At 43.1% G+C, this 16796-nt stretch overlaps 1 protein-coding gene across 1 annotated transcript in view; it reads right to left on the bottom strand.

The window, feature by feature from the left end:
• Nucleotides 1–14669, bottom strand: part of STAT1 (signal transducer and activator of transcription 1) — a 93185-nt gene extending 78516 nt beyond the window's left edge. The window contains exon 1 of the mRNA XM_082260716.1: nucleotides 14520–14669. The gene's annotated coding sequence lies outside the window, so the exon portion shown is untranslated. The remainder of the gene's footprint in view (nucleotides 1–14519) is intronic.
• Between the last annotated feature and the right edge of the window lie 2127 nt (nucleotides 14670–16796).

The raw sequence follows: 16796 nt of genomic DNA, 5'->3' as shown, positions 1-16796 counted from the left end.
GGAATGGTTTAGATCAAAGCATATTCATGTGTTAGAATGACCCAGTCAAAGTCCAGACCTAAATCCAATTGAGAATCTGTGGCAAGACTTGAAAATTGCTGTTCACAGACGCTCTCCATCCAATCTGACAGAGCTTGAGCTATTTTGCATAGAAGAATGGGCAAACATGTCACTCTCTAGATGTGCAAAGCTGGTAGAGACATACCCAAAATAACTTGCTGCGAAAGGTGGTTCTACAAAGTATTAACTCAGGGGGGCTGAATAGAAATGCACGCCACACATTTCAGACACTTATTTGTAAAAAAAAAATTGAAAACCATTTATCATTTTCCATCAACTTAACAATTAGCTGCCACTTTGTGTTGGTCTATCACATAAAATCCCAATAAAATCAATTTAGGCTTTTGGTTGTAACATGACAAAATGTGGAAAATTTCAAGGGGTATAAAATACCTTTTCAAGGCACTGAATGTTGTTGTTTGCGCTTATACTATATATTTATAGGGTTATCACTAGATTTAGAAAACATCCACTACGCTGAACACTTTTGTAATAATTTGTGTTATTTTTTTTTTATTTAGGAGTTTTTATTTTTTTTATGTATTTTTTTATGTATTTACACTTGGTTAGGAAGCGCTGCTCTTTTTTCATTTCTTTTAACCACTTACCGCATACTAACGTAGGTCTACGTCAGTAAACTTTGCGGTAGTGTACCGGGATGATGCCTCTAGCTAGAGGCATCATTCCGGTACCGTGGTTTGAAGCCGGCGGTTGGCTTTCCGTCGGTACCGACCGATGCGGCTCGGGAGCCACTCGATCGGTACCCGGGGGGGCGGGAGGGGACGTCCCCCCCCCTCCCGCCGCCTTCCGTGGCTTTGCTCGGGGCTCCCGTCCCACCGGGAGCCCCGAGCACCCAGCCGGCACGTCCGCCGGCTGGATGGAGTCCCGATGAATGCCGGAAACAGCATCGATCGGGGCTCCGTTGACGTAACCCGGAGGCGGCGTCCATGACGTCACTTCCGGGTTACTGTGCCGCAAAAGGCGGCAAATTTGAAAATCGGCTGTATGCAAAAACGCCGTTTTTGGCGTTTTGCATACAGGGAAGTGTAGTGGAGGGGTCTAGGGTCTTTTAGACCCTCGATCCCTCCATAAAGTGTACCTGTCACGACATATTGCTGTCACAAGGGATGTTTACATTGCTTGTGACAGCAATAAAAGTGATCAGATTTTTTTTTTTAAAACTGTAATAAAGTTAAAAAAATAAATAAAATAAATGGGAAAAAAAAAAAAATAAAAAATTTAGCCGCCCCCGTCACCGTTAGCTCGCGCACAAAAAAAAACGTATACGCAAGTCGAGCCGCAAATGAAATCGCTGTTCAAACCACACATGTGAGGTATCGCCGCGATCGCCAGAGTGTGAGCAATAATTTTAAAAAAAGAGCTACACTCTAACTCTAAACTGGTAACCGTTAAATAAATTTAAAGCGTCGCAGATTGAGATCTCTATTGACCGTAGTTTGTCGACATCCCACGGGGGGGCGCAATTTTAAACCGTAACATGTTGGGTATCTATTTACTCGGCGTGACATGTTCTTTCACAATATACAAAAAAAATGGGCTAACTTTACTGTTTAGTATTTTTTAAATGCAGTGAAATGTGATTTTTCAAAATTTTTCCAAAAAAATGGCGCTTTATAGACCGCTGCGCAAATACCGCGTGACAAAAATTATTGCAATGACCGACATTTTATTCTCCAGAGTCTTTGCTAAAATAATATATATAATGTTTGGGGGTTCTAAGTTGTTTTCTAGGAAAAAATACTGATTTTAACTTGTGAACAAAATGTGTCAAAAATAGGCTCGGTCCTTAAGTGGTTAATCACTACAGTGCAATAACAGGTGCAAGTAGTAGTGGCAGCTGGATTTCAGACTATTCACATACAGTATATTTAATTACAGGGGTTCTTCACTTACAGTGGGGAAAATAATTATTTGATCCCCTGCAGATTTTGTAAGTTTGCCCACTTAAAAAAAAAATTAAGGTTCTATCATTTTTATCGTAGGTTTATTTTAAATGACAGAATATTAAAGCAAAAATCAAGAAAACAAATATACAAATGTTATAAATTCAGTTGCAGTTCAGTGAGTAAAAAAGGTATTTGATCCCCTACCAACCAATAATAGACACCTGTCCGCGGAATCTCTTTCTTCCATTCAAACGTCACAATCATGGGCAATGCAAGACCAAAGAGCTGTGAAAGGACAAGATTGTAGACCTGCACAAGGCTGGAATGGGCTACAACACCATCAGCAAGAAGCTTGGTGAGAAGGAGACAGCTGTTGAAGCGAATAATTCACAAATGGAAGCAATAAAAAATAACCATCAATCGCCCTCAGTCTGGAGCTCAATGCAAGATTTTAGCTCATGGAGTAAGGATGATCATGAGAAAAGTAAGGGATCAGCCCTGTACTACATGGGAGGAGCTTGTGAATGATCTCAAGGCAGTTGGGACCACAGTCACCAAACAAACCATTGGTAACACAATACACCGCCATGGAATGAAATCCTGCAGCCCCCGCAAGGTCCCCCTCCTCAAGAATGCAAATGTACAGGCCCATCTGAAGTTTGCCCCTTTAATATAAATGGTTTAGAAAAGGATTGGGAGAAAGTGTTGTGGTCAGATGAGACCAAAATTGAGCTCTTTGGCATCAACTCGACTCGCCGTGTTTGGAGGAAGTAAAATATTGAGTATGACCCTATGAACACCATCCCTACAGTCAAGCACGGAGATGGAAACATTATACTTTGGGGCGGTTTCTTTGCTAAAGGTACAGGCCGACTTTGCCCCATTGAGGGGCCAATGGACGGGGCCATGTATTGTAAATCCCTCCTGAGATGTATGAAAACCTGGTAACCAACTACAAGAAATATTTTACCTCTGTGCTTGCCAACAAGGGTTTCTCCGCCAAGTACTACATCATGTTTTGCTTGGGGATCAAATACTTATTTTACTCACTGAACTGCCACTCAATTTATAACATTTTGTATCATTTGTTTTTTTCTGGATTTTTGGCTGATATTCTGTCTCTATTATTCAAAATATACCTATGATAAAAATTATAGACCCTTCATTTCTTTGTAAGTGGGCAAACTTACAAAATCTGTAGGGGATCGAATATATATTTTCCCCACTATAGCTTGTGTGCTATACAAGTAATCATCTCTGTGCATCACCTGAGGCTAGTCACTTCAGTGAGTATAAGTAGTGGGTTTGGAAGGTAAAGAATGGCGTCAGCCCAGCTCCTCCCAATAGGCAATGCCATGGAAGGATCTTCGAGCGTTCTTTATCTTCCAAGCACTTCAAGCTGGTTATTGTGTGACATTCATTCATGATTTAATACAGGGGTGCTAAACGTTTTGAAGAGAGAGGGCCACTTAAGTGATTTGGTATCCGGTCGCGGGCCGCAATGAAATTAAATGGTTCATAATTTCACATTTTTTATTTTGAATAAAATTAGCCTCTGAATGCCGGCAGGAGGGAGAGGAGGAGAAGCTAGCTTTTAGGAGTTGCAAGAGGCCAATGTAGAGGATTGATTTCTATATATACATCCTCGCCGCCCCTCCTGTCTAAGTGTAAAACAGAATGTGACAGAAAGGCCGCACAGGCCCCCTGGAGCATGGGTCAGGGTCGCCATTTCAACCCCTGGGGGTTCACTAGTGATTGGGGGTATGTGGTAAAAACATGTAGTAACTATGGGGTTTTACTGCCCCCAAACAGCAAATGTAAATGAGCCCTTACTGTCCTATAAGACTGCTTTCACACTGATACACTGTCGTTTACCCACACCTTGGGTGCACTTTATTACATTGCTTATTAGATTACCATTCACGCCAGGAACCCATCCGGAGTGGGACAAAAGAACCACAATTTTGGCACTTGGTGTGGCACTTCATTAGGCATACACTTTAATGTTCACTTTAAAAAGTGAATGTTGGTTAACCTGTTCCCGCCGGGTGTATGCATATATGTGGACACTGGGCTTTAATGCGTCCATATAGAACAGTTTTCTCTGCTGAGAGCAACCCACAGCACAGCAACAAAACTGCAATCTGGAGCTTACAATCATGTGACCACTGTCACAGCCAATCACAGCAGTCACATGATCAGAAAGACCTGCCCCAGCATCCAGGCATTAAGATTCTCTTAAAGCGGAGTTCCACCATCGGAAAGTTTTTTTTAATAAAAATACCCCCAGGACAGTCAGGGCTAGTGCATTCCAAAATGGATAGCCTCTGAACTGTCCCAGGTCGCACTTACCTTTAAGAAGAAATACTTACCTTGAAAATGTCTTGTCCAGCGCTGCCATCTCAGGTGTGGGCAACTGAAGCCAGCGCGTCCTCTTCGGCGTCCTCTTCTGTGTCCTCTTCGTCCCAGAATGCCCTGCACCGGCCCCGCTCGTCATGTCCGGTGCAGGCACGTCATTCCTGCACAGCTTCTGGGCATGCCGCTGACGCTCAGCTCCCAAGAATCAATGCAAGCAGGAAGTGACAGTGCGGGCCACGGCCAAAGAGAGAGGAAGTGGAAGTAAGGTAAGTATATTTTCTTCTAAAACAAGGTAAGTAAAGAAAAAAAAAATGTGTGATTATCCAATTGTTTTACAGGTGACAGAGAGGAAGAAGATGGCGAAAAGTTGCATTTTAGGGTGGAACTCCACTTTAACTACTTAGTACCGTGCTATAGCCGAATGACGTCTAGTTCTGGGAGGGCGTCCATAGACTTCCTCCCACAACCGCGCCCCCTCGTGCGTGCTCTGTGACAGCTGTGTCACAGATCGGGGTAAAGAACCAATCACGGCAGCCCTTTATCACGTGATCAGCTGTTTCCAATTACAGCTGATCACATGTAAACAGACTTGCCAGTTAACGCCCCTCCTTTCCTTCTTTGCTGAGTAAAAGAGAGCCAATAACCGGCAAGACTATTAGCATATTGTTTACACTATTATTCAGGGCACTAATCATCAGCCCCATTAGTGCCAATCACTGCAGCTTATCAGTGCCCCTTAGTACTGCCTATTAGTGCCCATAAGTGCAGCCTCACCAGTGCCTCTTCATCAATGCAGCTCATCAGTCCCCATCAGTGCAGCCTCATCAGCGAAGAAGAAAAATTACTTATTTGCAAAATTTTATAACAGATCAGTCTTTTTTCGTTTGTTTAACAAAAAAACTCAGTGGTTATTAAATGCCACCAAAAGAAACCCTGTCTCAAAAAACAAAATGACAAAAAGTTCATATGGGTAGATTGTTGCATGACTGCTCAATTGTCATTTAAAGTGCAACAGCAATGAAAGTTGAAAATTGGCCTGGGCAGGAAGAGGGTGAAAGTGCCGGTATTGACGTGGTAAAATAAAAAACGAAAAGAGAATTATTTCCAAAGCATAATAGGGAATTCAAAATAAACACATGTTCACCTTATTCACCAACATTCACTTTGCAAACTAAATATACATTTTGATAAGCAAACAGCTCTACTTTTTTTAATTCAACCCTAGTGGCTGTAGCAGGAAAACCTGTTAGGCTAGGTTCACACATGTGCAGGTGGTTTCCGCAGTGGGTCCGCATCGGTTCCCACGGCCACATCCACCTGCATAGAAAAACAGAGGAGATGTGTGGAGGTACCATGAATCCTAATGGCACCCCCACACACTGGAAAATGCAGCGGGGTTTCCCCACACTGGGGACCTTTCCCGTGTGTGTTTCCTGTAAGCATAGCTGCCTATTTAAATGAATGAGCTGCCTTGCCTGCACAAAAGGTAAAAGGTAAAATGTAAACCTAAGCTTATAACTAATTTAGGACTATTTTATGTTGTTATGCAATGGGTATAGAAAAACCCTGTTTTAAAATAATCTAATTTTGTTGCTTTTCAGCCTGAAATTAAGACAGACACAGTTTTTGTTGTATCCAGCTGTATTTACTTATAACATCCAAGTGAAAGCTATAACATCAATATGTCAGAAAAAAATCAAAAACAGAAATCACTGAGTTGGAAAAAGGATCACCCCCTCCTTAAAAGGACTTGTAAACTCAATCAGGTGTAGCTAATCACCTTCTCAATGGCACACAAGGCCATTTGACTTTCAACTGTGATCAGGGGTGGTCAATTTGATTAGCTCAGTATGAAAAGAGCTTTCCTGGGAGCTTTTTAGTCACTGATAGTGCAACTAAAGCAAACAATCAACTGTGGGAGACAAGGCACTGTCAAAAGATCTCCAGGATAAAGTTGGGGACAGGAACAAGTCAGGAGATGAAAACAAACATTTCAAAGACATTATCAATGCCTAGAAGCACAGTGAAGTCTATTATTAAGAAGTGGAAGGTATTTGGTACAACACAGACCCTTCCTGGATCAGGACGTCGCTCCAAACTGGATGAAAGAGCCAGGAGGAAACTGGTCAGAGAGGCTACCAAGAGGCCTATAGCAACACTAAAGCAGCTGCAGGAATTTATGACAAATAGTAGTCATTGTGTGCACGTGACAACAATAACACTAATTCTCCACATATGTGGCTTGTATGGGTGGGTTGCAGGAAAAAAGCCACTCATCAAGAAAGGCCACATGTAGTCACAACTGGGCTTTACCAAAACACACCTTGAAGAATCTGAGGCCACAGGGAAAAGGGTGTTATAGTCAGATGAGACTAAAATGTAATTATTTGGTCTCAAAACCAAACAATATGTCTGGCGGAAATCCAATACAGTTCACCATCCAAATAACACCGTTCCTACAGTAAAGCATGGAGGTGGTAATATCCTCTTATGGGGGAGTTTCACTGCAGCTGGGACCGGAGCACTTGTCAGGATAGAAGAAAAAATGGATGGGCCAAGATATTGTCAAATTCTTGAGGAAAACCTGCTGCCCTCTACCAGAAAGTTGACAATGTGAAGAAGGTTTACCTTCCAACATGACAACGACCCAAAGCACACTGAAAAAATGACCACACAGTGATTGAAGGAGAAAAAGGTGAATGGCCTTGCATGGCCTAGTCAGAGCCCAGACTTAAATCCCATTGAAAATCTGTGGAATGACTTGGAATACTGCAGTCTACAAAACACCAAAATACTGACAGAAGGGGGTGATCCTTTTTCCAACAGTGATTCTGTTTTTGATTTTTTTCTGACATGTTGGTGTTATATCTTTCACTTGGATTAAATACAGCTGGATAAAAATGGTGTCTGTTTTCATTTCAGGCTGCAAAGCAACAAAATGTAATTATTTTAAAGGGGGGATTAACCTTTTCTATACCCACTGAACCTTTTATCAAGGCTAGGTTCCCATGTAAGCACTTCTGCGTGCCCCTGTGGGTTCTCCTAAAGCAGCGCATTTTTGTGCGCCTGCATAAACACGTGTGAGTTACACTCACTCCTGCATATGCACATATGTGAACCTAGCCTAACAGACAAAAGGGTCTGTCTTTTAAATTGCTCATGTTAACTCCAGAAAACCCATATGTAAAAAAAAAAAAAAATAATTAAAAACACTTTCAATTTTACACTTTTTAACCTATAGCCAACCCTAATACCCCTCCCTCGTCCTTTTTAGCTGTTTTTGGTTGATTTCTTTTTTTACCAATCTTATGCATTTTTTTTTTCATTAGTTTTTCTAATTTGTTTTTTGTAACGTTGTATTAAAAATTATAACCAGATGGTGAAAATTCTTGTAGAATCCCCCAGGGGACTCAATACACATGCCATGCATTGTTTAAAAAAAAAATTACAAATTGGTGTAAGTTACGCAAGCAGCATGTATCAGGCCCTGTTCACACCTGAGCGTTTTTTCAGCCCATAAAACGCTTATCTGTGAAAATCCATAACGCCAAACAATTAAAATCCCATTCATTTCAATGGCCCCTGTTCACATCTGAGCATTTTGTCCCGTGAAGAAAAACGCCTGTAGTTCAAAAAAGTACAGGAGCTTCTTTTTGGGCTAATCAAAAGCTGTTCTCGTCCCATAGGAATGCGTTAAAACGGCGTTATCGGCGTTTCACGGGCGTTTTTCAAACACACAGGTGGTCCCCACCCCTTTTAACACACCCATTTTTTTACATACTGTAAATCAAAACGCCTGCAAAAAACACCCCAAAAAACGCTCATAAAACGCCCTAAAAACGCTCATAAAACGCCCAACAAACGCCAGAGAAACGCCTGAAAACAATACGCTCAGGTGTGAAGGCAGCCTCAGTGATCAGTTTCAACCATTTGGAGCATTGAGTGGTTACAGGAGTTTAAAGTGACCCTGTCACTACACAAAAATAGATTGACGTAGTAGCAGCCTGAAAAGGAAGGTTACTGATACTTACCTGCCTGGCAGGCATCAATTCCTTTCTCTACATTCTTCTAAGGCTAATGCTGGCAACCAACACTTCTGGGTAAGTTGGATTCTGCATCCCCCCCTGCACACTGTAGTTCCACCTGCTGGCCACTACATGTCTGCACACCCTGAAGGGTCAAATAGTAGTGGTGGCTATAGCTGTGACTGAGAGAAGAATTGCAGTCACTGCGCTCACATAGGTATGCATTGGTGTCTTCTTTGACAGGCATTTGCAAAGCCAATTTTATTGTGTGTAATAACAGGGTTACCTTAATCAATACTACAGGCTTCTTGTGTTGCTTACACCACAGATTGATTGTTTCTCTAAAGCTTGCAATCTGACTGAACAATCTTTAGATCTACCAACAATTGTGCAGCATGGGAGACTACTTAGCTGGATACAAATTAAGTGGCTCGTACTTTTATTACCTAGTTTTGGTAGATCTAAATGAGTTTGGTTAGATTGCACATTCAGATTGCAAGGTGTGTGACCGGATTAGTTATTAAAGTGGTTGTAAAAGCTGAAGGTTTTTTTATCTACATGCATTCTATGCATAACGGTAAAAAACCTGTATGCTGCTCCCCCCACAGCCCCCCCAATACTCACCTTGATCCAGTGATGTGCACATGAGCCTCAGCTCTCCTCATTGGCAGAGACACAGCAGCGTGAGCCATTGGCTCCCACTGCTGTCAATCACAACCAGTGAGCTAATAAGGAGAGAGCGGCGGGGGGGGGGATGTCAAGCTGTGTCTCTATGTGTCTTATGGACACAAAGAATGTGACTCAGGAGCGAGCACGCACCAATGCTCCCATTGCAAGTAGCTTGCTATTGGGGGCACTGGTCAAGGTGGAGGAGCCAATAGCACTGGCGGGGACCCAAGAAGAAGAGGATCGGGACTGCTCTGTGCAAAACTTATTAGCTCACAACCAGTGAGCTAATAAGGAGAGAGCAGCAGGGGGGGATGTCAAGCTGTGTCTCTATGTCTTATGGACGCATAGAGTGGGATTAGGGAGCGAGCACGCACCAGTGCTCCCATAGCAAGTGGCTTGCTATTGGGGGGCACTGGTCAAGGGGGAGGAGCCAGCAGCACCGGCAGGGGACCCAAGAAGAAGAGGATCTGGACTGCTCTGTGCAAAACTTATTAGCTCACAACCAGTGAGCTAATAAGGAGATTGCAGCGGGGGGGGGGGGCGGTGTCAAGCTGTGTCTCTATGTGTCTTATGGACACATAGAGTGGGACTAGGGAGCGAACACGCACCAGTGCTCCCATAGCAAGTGGCTTGCTATTGGGGGGCACTGGTCAAGGGGGAGGAGCCAGCAGCACCGGCAGGGGACCCAAGAAGAAGAGGATCAGGACTGTTCTGTACAAAGCTATTACACAGAGCAGGTAAGTATGACGTGTTTGTGATTTTCTTCTTTTTTTTTTAGAATTACCAAACCTTTAGAATTACTTTAATGCTTACGATTTGGTAGCATGAAGGAATACAAATAGTCGATAAAACTCTAGCAAAGATTGCTCTGGTATAAAAGCTGGTGCATGAGCTTACAAAGGGGAAACAATAAAGAAATTGGGGCAATTAAAGTTTGGTGCTTGGGGAGAATTGCACCAAGTTCTACGTACGGACTGATGTGGCTGGTTCTGCATAGGATATGACATATGATAATTCATTATTGTTTTGCATGAAATAGAAATATGCTGCTCCTATGTTAGTCCCTCTACTTCCTTCTACCTTATAGGCTGTATATCCGTGACGTTACAAGCTTATGTATAGCCAACACTCCTCCAGCTTCCCATAAAACAATTGCTTAAAGTAATATGAAACCTTCAGTTTTTTTAAGCATTTTTAGCAGCTGATTTATTTATTCTTTATCTTTTAATCCTATTCTTTGTCTTTTAATCCTTTAATTGCCTATGCTGCTGTTTATGCTCATGCCATGGTCACTGCCCTAGGTTTCCTTTTTCAGGGCGGCTGCTTTCTCTTGCAGCAGTCTATTGAGTCACCCTTGCATGCAGGGACTTGAGTCATGTCTGTCTGCATGGTAGGCATCAATAAAAACACACAGCTCTGTAGCAGGAGATGGCAAGGCACTCCACTGCCCCTCACTTCTCTAAACTAACAGGCTGGCTGGAGACTGCACTGTTAACTGGTAACTCTTTCTTATGAAGACCAGGCATTCAGGGAAGCAGCACTGAAAGAGCAGGAGCCAGCAGCATTGAAAGCTGAACTGCAAGTGCAGGGGTAAGAATTTGAACAATGTTTTAAGCTATAAAAGCCCTGAGGGTTTAATGCTACTTTATTGCAAGATAGATGTTTACAACTAGCTAGAAAAAATACATTCATATATCAAAGTGATACTAAAGTCCCAGTTTTTTTTCTTTCATGTCACACTTACCTCCCCTCTAAATTGGTTTTGCAAAGAGCAGCCCCAATCCACCTTTTCTCGGGTCCCTCGCTGGCGCTTCTACTTTCCTAAAAGGGTTAAATTGGGGGGGGGGGGGGTTGTACTGCCCTGCCATTTTAGCACTTTCAAGGAATAAGATAGGCAGTCAGAAAGTAAAAGCTGCGTAAATTCCAGTATATACACCATAGTTTGAAGACGCTATAACTTTTGAACAAACCAATAAATATACGCTTATTGTGATTTTTATTTTTTTTAATCAAAGACATAGCTAGAAACATTTAAGCCTAAATGTATGACCAAAATTTAATTTATTCAATATTTTTTATAAGAAAAAGTAGAAAATGTAATTTTTTTCTCAACATTTTCGTTTTTTTTTCATTTATATTGCAAAAAATAAAAACCGCAGGTGATCAAATACCACCAAAAAGAAATCTCTATTTGTGGGAAAAAAAGGACATAAATTTCCATTGAGTACAGCATTGCATGACTGCGCAATTACCAGTGAAAATCACGCAGTGCCAAATTGCAAAAAATGGCTTGGTCATTAAGGGGGTAAAAATGTTCCGTAAATGCATAGAATACATTAGGATAAAAAAAAACTTCTGACTTTACAACCCCTTTAACTATATTAATAAATATACACAATTTTACATACTTTAGTAAAATGGAGAAACACAGTTGCTACTATAGACTATTGCCTACACATGCCACTTCATAGTTAGTACCTTCACAGAGCATTTACACCACGGTTTCAGATGGCGTACATTTTAGTTCACTTTGCCATTTAGAAAATACACAATTAAAATTATTCTAAAGAATAATTAAAAAAAAAAAAAAAAAAGCCCCGATCTTCCCTCACAGGCGCTCCTGGCTCGTCCTCCCCTTGCCAAGTGCCCACCATAGGAAGCCACTTCCTATAGAGGCCCTCGTGCAGGCTCACTCCTGAGCCCTGCTGCCTGCATCTATAGACACAAAAAGCGGGGCTCGGCTTGACCCCCCCCCCTCCAGTCAAAGGATTTGATTGACAGCAACAGGATCCAATGGCTCCCGCTGCTATCAATCTACTCTGTGAGGAGGGAGAGAGTTGAGAGAGATGCTGTTCTCATGCACAGTGCTGGATCGAGAATGGACTCAGCTAAGTATAAGGGGGGAGGAGCTGCACAGAGAACCTTAACCTTAAAGAAGAATTCCACTACAAAAACTGTACCTGCTGACTTTTAATAAACAGATATTTACCTGCTCAGGGATCCAGAGCAGTGCCTTTTTCTCCACCAGTCCCCGGTGCAGACATCTCAACTGTAGGCACCCAGCTGTGACAGCTTGGCTTCATAGCCCGATGCCCACTGTGCGTTTTCAAGCCGCGCTACACATTGTGAATGGTCCCACAGACTTCTGGGACTTGTGACGGGCAGATGGTGTAGAACTTTCACTCAGATCGCCTGGCGAAAGTGGGAGCGGGTACCTGTCAAATCCGGGTACCCACTCTCCCCCACTAAAAAAAGTGCCATTTCTGTGGGGGAGGAGGTCCTAAAGCGGAACTTCCCCCTTTGGGTGAAGCTCCACTTTAATGCACGGAATGCATTAGGGTGAAAAACCTTTTACCTTTAGACCCACTTTAATTTGGGGCAAACTATTAGACACTGCTAGAAACTGATGCACAGCATTTTCTACGTGCTATGGAATGGCTGGCACAATACCACATAGAACTTGTCTTAAAACATTGGTAAAGTGGTTGTAAAGCCTGAAATAAAAAATGAACAAAGCATATCCTTCTGTAGTGCGTACTTTCCTTGATCTAAAGCACTGGGTGTGATCTCTTTCTGCTCTGTCATTCCTCTACCAAATGAGTCACTTCTAACAATCTGCCAACACCAGGCAATCCTGAGAGACGCCCCGAGCCCTCCTTTAGCACACAGCAGTTGATTGACAGCCTAAGGTGTGCATGTTTCCCTATGGGACTGTGTAGAGGGGGGTATGCCCTTTCCCTCCACTCAGGTCTCACATTATACTCAGCTCCCTGCTCTATGCTGTACATTGTGTGACAGCGGATCCTCACTCCCTGCCTTCTGGAGGCTCAGAAATGCGGAGTATATTGTGTGCTTTAAAGGAGAGAGGGCTGCAGATAAACAGGTACAAGTTTTGTAGGAGGATTTGTTGTGTAGCTCTCTGTGTATCACAAGAGGCTAGTCATTTCACTAGGTCCATGTAAGGGTTTACAACTATAATTTAGGGTGCAACATGAAACTGATTTACTGAAGGCAAATCCACTGTGTGCTACAAGTGCACTTTGAAGTGCAGTCGCTGTAGATCTGAGGGGAAGCTCTGCTGATTTCAATTATCCAATCACGTGCAAGCAAATATGCTGTTTTTATTCTCCTTGCATCTACAGATCTACAGCGACTGCACTTTCACTTTGAGTGCACAGTGGATTTGCCTTTAGTAAAAAAAAACAATGTCACAGTCCTCAGCCCCCCCCCCCCCCCCCTTACTGAATTAAGGAGTTCTTCTCTCAGCAGGAGAAACTTTTTTGGATAGGTCATGGTTCTACCCGCACAGGTGTGTTATCTATTCAGAGATGTGTGAATGGATAGACTACAGGACCTATCTGTCACTGCAGGAGAAGGACCCTTATGCCTGGTATACACAACAAGATTATCGGACGATTGATCGTCCGTTTTGAGTTTTTTGCATGCTAGTCTCATATAAAAAATGAAGCGTTTACTAAAATTACAAAAATTATGACAGAATAAAGATTTGGAAGTGATGCAATCTGTTGTAGTGTATTTATTATGCATTTTCAAAATGACAACTATACTGATTAAAAGAAAATCGTACAATCTGATATCATAGGAAAACATTTTTTGTGCATGTCGCTTGCGTGGGTTTCCTCCGGGTACTCCGGTTTCCTCCCACACTCCAAAGACATGCTGGTAGGTTAATTGGATCCTGTAAAAATTGGCCCTACTGTGTATGTATGAATGTGAGTTAGGGACCTTAGATTGGAAGCTCCTTGAGGGCAGGGACTGATGTGAATGTGCAATGTATATGTAAAGCGCTGCGTAAATTGACAGCACTATATAAGTACCTGAAATAAATAAAAATAAATGTCCAATCGCATAATATCAGGTTAACCGTCATGATCGGCTCTCCAAAATTCTGTACTAATGATCAGATTACCGTACGATCGCTTCGAACGCAGTATTTTTTTGTACGATTTTCTGGTCGTGTGTAGGGGGTTTAACATGCAATTGGTGCAAAAGTGTAGAGACCGTCACTTCATACTTTCTGCAGCCCTGTAACCGAAAGCTCTGTACCTCGGTATCGACCTCCTGCAGGTGGAATAGTCTGCAGAAGCCAGAGCATTGCACCCACGATCTACTGATTGCAGTCACAATGCTTTGCAGGCTCAAATGTAAAATAATAATTGCATTTTTTTTAAATCTGCAAACAATCTAGAATGAAATAAGACGTAAAATAAATGTGAACATTATGACAACCCATAACACACATTTCTCCTGCTATTAGATCACAGTCAAACTAGAAATACTTCATTTTATTTCCAGAATGTCTTATTTTTTTGCTCCTCTATGTGACAGCTAAGCAGTATGTATAAAAAGTCCCAGCAATGTGATTACCTCAGGGCCTGATGTTTTGAAGAAATTCATTGTAAATAATGTCACCTCTATACCCGGACCGGTTGCTGGACTTGTTCTCCCAGTAACACCCCACACAGCTCTGTTATCTTACCTTTCAGCTCAGAGTCTCTTCAAGTTGTGAGAAGAGAGCCAAGGACCCCGAACATAAGAGCCGTCTAGTTTCCTTTTCCTGGAAGCCAGAGATTTACAGGCAATGCCCCCAACGAAACTGAAAGTGACAAGCAGCCAATCAGCGCAGAGCTCCGCCTACTACACACACAGGCGCCGTTCCTTCCTCCTGTCATCCTCCCTCCACTGCACTGCAGGGCATTAAATTACCTCAGTGCAGTCGGCTGTGTGGAAAGCTGTTCTCTGTATAGTGGAACATGAAAGAAGAACTGAAATAACTGTAAAATAGATCGTATTATAGTGTACAATAAATAAAATAAAATCATACAATAGTCACAAAATCACCTCCCTGTCATAAAACAGTAACTGACACATTTACAGGTGCAGTAGCTCTGAAAGGCGCCTTAACACCCTTTACTTGCCTACTGGGCACCTCTACCCCCTTCCTGCCCAGACCAATTTTCAGCTTTTTTTTTAAATATATTAATTGTATTATTTTCAATTCAGTCAGTGTATGCAAACAATACAAAGTATTCCACATATTCCCATATCTACCTATTTCCCCCTATATCCGCTACCCATATACCCTCCCTCCCCCTTACTATTTTTCCCAGGGGCGTAACTGCAGGGGTTGCAATTGCAACTGGGCCCCATGCTCCAGGGGGCCTGTGCGGCTCCCCTGTACATCTGGATAGGAGGGGTGGCGGGGGCAGCATGTAGAGAAATCACTGTCCTCCTTTTTCCTCCTGCAAGAGGAAAATGGAGGAGATTGGTTCCCCTGTATGCTGCCCCCGCCACTCCAGTTCACTTGGGTTCTGCTGTCTCTGGATCCCTGCGTGCTGCCCTGGTCCCCCAACTCCCCCCCCCCCCTACTGTGCTCCCTTCCCTCTCCTGCCGGCTGTTGCAGAGGATGTGTTACAATAGAGAACCAGGAAGGGGTCGTTAAAGCGGAGTTCCAGCCATTCACTCACCTGTCCAACGGTCCAGCGATGCGGCCGCCCGAAGCCTTGATCCTCTCCCTCAGCGCCGGCATCACTGCTGTGGGCACCAGGCTGTGACAGTTTCACAGCCGGGTACCCACTGCACATGCGCGAGTTGCGCTGCGCGTCTTGATTGGCCGGCAATCTTCTGGGACCTCTGACATGTCCCAGAAGATTGCAGGGAGGGAGGGGGAGAGGAGAACTTCCGTTCAGGGCGCCGCAGCGCTCCGAGCGGAAGTGGGAGCGGGTACCTGTCAAAACTAGGTACCCGCTCCCCCCCCCCCCCAAAAAAATGACATGCCAAATGTGGCATGTCAGGGGGTCAGGACTCCCTAAAGCGGAAGTTCCACTTTTGGGTGGAACTCCGCTTTAATATGTAATTTACCAGCTCCTTCCTTTTCTGAATGGACAGAGTCATAGTCAGTGACATTGTAAAACAATAAAATAACATGATAAAAAATAATACAAATAAAATACCAAAAATAAAAACTACTGACACCAGTGGGTGAACTTCTAGGATCGCAAAGGTCACACTTGTGACCAGGTCCTGGCATTCCACCACCGTGGGGAAGCCCCAAGATCCCAAGATGGCAGGAAGGGAGCCCACTGCATAACTTGTGAAAGGGTCCCGCTGTAGGACTGTAATAAAGGGCCACGCAACGAGGGAAAAGGGCCACAGGATCAGTGGGAAGAGCCCCAGGCTTGAAGGGAAGGGCCTAGTTCTAGTTACGCCTCTGATATCCGTTACCCATATACCCTCCCTCCCCTTTACTATTTTTCCCCTTTTTACCTTTTATAGTGTCCCTTCTCCCCGTCTCCATTTATGTCTACCAGACTCTTAAATCAACAGTCTTCAAGCACCCTCCTGGAGAAAATGGGTAGATTAAAAAAAAAAAAATTATATGCTGAAATAAGAGTGGTTTTTTTTTTCTATTCATTATCTCCATTTGTTTGAAAAACTATCTGCTTGTTCCTCCTCTCTACTGCCCAGATACTCCATGTTATATATACTGTATATACTGAACAAAATTATAAACACAACATTTGTTTTTGCCCCCATTTTTCATGAGCTGAACTCAAAGATCTAAGAAAAGCGAGATTCATCCTTTACACAGTTACATATATTCTGATTGAATTTGCACATTTTCATACGTAGCACTGCCCTTAGGGAGCTGCTGAGATTGGATTCCCCTGGGTTACCCATAGCAACAGTCTGTAAGACATATCATTTTATCACTTGGCTCAGACAATGAACAGTCCAGGGGATTTGGTTTTTGTGT

Source organism: Pelophylax lessonae (genome assembly GCF_965119305.1).
Source record: "Pelophylax lessonae genome assembly, chromosome: 6".
Classification (NCBI taxonomy): domain Eukaryota; kingdom Metazoa; phylum Chordata; class Amphibia; order Anura; family Ranidae; genus Pelophylax; species Pelophylax lessonae.
The sequence above is the reverse complement of the archived record's forward strand: the minus strand, read 5'-3'. Positions and strand labels throughout refer to the sequence as shown.